Consider the following 2,367-nt stretch of genomic DNA (forward strand, 5'->3'; position numbering starts at 1 on the left):
TAAAAGTGTTTTGAAATATTTATTTCTCTGATATTTATTTTAATGGAAACTTTCCCAACTGCTGATGGCAGATATCATATGCTTGTGGTGATAAGAAAAATGGCAATTCTTCTGTTCCCTTGGAATGTCTTGTTTTGGCTGTATGCAAAGAAATGCCATATTGTAAAGCTGGACTGGAAGCCTGTCACTGAAATGAAAATATGGAAGAACTTTAATTGTTTCCATAATTCCTTATTTGAGTTAAACAAGTCTACTCAGACATGCAACCCCTGAAAACCTGACAAAGCTGCAGATGTTAAGAATTTAAACAGTTTGTGGTTCTCTTGATAGCAAATCTTATTAAATGTGAACTGATATGGTCTATGCAAACATATGAGATACAAAATAGTAGGATCTTTTAATTTAACTCTGATGGCAGCTTCCAAATATAATCTGTAAATATTTAACCAGGGACAAAAGGTACTGGGTTTTACAGCATTTCATTAAAAACAAACCAAATAACCTAGTACACTCAATTATAGTGTAGTGCTGGCAATGACTGCTGCTCCTTCCAATACTTTTTCATAATGTCTGTTACTTTCTCCCATTTTGTGATTGCCCTGAATTTCTTCTCTTATATTATCAAAACCAGGCCTGAATTACTTTAGTTTATTTCTTTCTTCAGACCAAGGAAGAAAAGGTAGTATAATTTCTACTGAATCTTGGAATACTTTCTTTTGTACTAGCACGTATTTTCTTTTTCTAAAAATACAACATATATCCAGTGTTAAAGCTTGTTGTAAAATAGAAACTAAGCTGGCAACACTCACTAAAACCACATATCCAAACCAATTCCTTTGCATCTGCTTTTATTTCTTGGACTTCTTCAACCTTCCTCAGATTTCAGCTCCACGTACCAAGTAAGCAAGAATTTTGCAAAGGATGAAGCTATCAACCTGCAGGAACAGGCAGAGTTCATCAGGAATGTTCTTAGCACGGCACCAACACAAAGTCCCTGTGTACAGACAGCTCCAGCACACGAATCACAGTTATTGTTTGACTGGTATCTCTACCTAGGAGCCAGTCTATTCCTGTCACACAATCTATACTGTCACACGATCACAGTGAGAAGCAGCATGTTACGGACTTTGTGTCTGGGTAAGCTTTCCTTATGTGCCTGAGGAAAGAGCCATCTTTGGAAAGGAGGTAAGACTGAACCCAGTAACCTGAAGCCACGAGAAGGAGGTGTACAGCTCCAGAGCTAACCATGACTGGCCCCTGTGCACGTGGCAGGCTGGAAATGGGCAGCCAAAACCAGCTCTGCCACAAGCACGGCAGTCCCGCAACACTGGAACGTTGTTCCCGAGGGAAGATGGGTGATCACAGCAGGCACTTGGTGGGGACTGGTCTGTGAAGCAGAGGGAAGATTTAGACCTGAGACAGAATTCCTCCTAAAGTCAGCAGTGCATGTACTCATCACGCTCAACATACCACGACATAAATCCTTTAGGCACCTCATAGAAAACCAGAAAAAGATCTCTCCAAGCAACTGCATTTCAGATATCAACTTTAGGCCCTTGTTTTACTGCTTTGTTCTCCTTCAGTCAGTTAAACAAAGAGATGTAGGAAAACTAAGGAGAGAAATACGAGCAGCTGAAAAAAGAAAAGTGCTGTCATGATTGTACAATAGGTTGCTGGTATTTACAAAATTCTGTGTATTCAGATTCAATATTTTCCATATGAAGATCATCACTTAGTATTAATGCCGTAAGGAGGATAGGGCCCCTCTTCCAATAAATAATTTGCAGATACAAGGAAAAGTACAATCCCTGCCCTGAGGACCTTGGAAATAATATCCTGCTTGTATAAGTTGAAATAGAAATGTGTTTATTTTTACTTCAGTAAGTGCTTAACACACAATAACTAAACCAAAACTATTATTTCAAAAGAATTTAGAATAATATTTTAATTATCTCAATGTTTATAGAATTGAAAAAGCAGAAATTACTAATAATGACAGTCTCAAATACTTGTATTTTTTCTTTGGAAAATCCAGAGACTGATATAATGATATGCACTTGTAGAAAAGAAAGCAGTTGGACAGATAAGCTCTTCCATTATAGGATTTGGCCTAGAGAAGAGCAAACAAATCAGCATTCTCTTCAGGGCAATTTACACCTATTGGTCTCCAGAAATTTATACTGTTGAGGAAATTTGGGAGTTTTACTATGCCAAGTCAGAAAACACTGCAAGTTATTTATGAGACCAGCAAAGAAACAGTAACCACATAAAAGAGCATATAATATTTTATTCAGTTATGTAGAAATACAGAATATAAAAAGTAACACAGAAAAAGAGCAAGATCCAGAAAATAAGTATTGTGGGAAC

The sequence above is a fragment of the Zonotrichia leucophrys genome, chromosome 2 (genome assembly GCF_028769735.1).
Source record: "Zonotrichia leucophrys gambelii isolate GWCS_2022_RI chromosome 2, RI_Zleu_2.0, whole genome shotgun sequence".
NCBI classification, from domain to species: Eukaryota; Metazoa; Chordata; class Aves; order Passeriformes; family Passerellidae; genus Zonotrichia; species Zonotrichia leucophrys.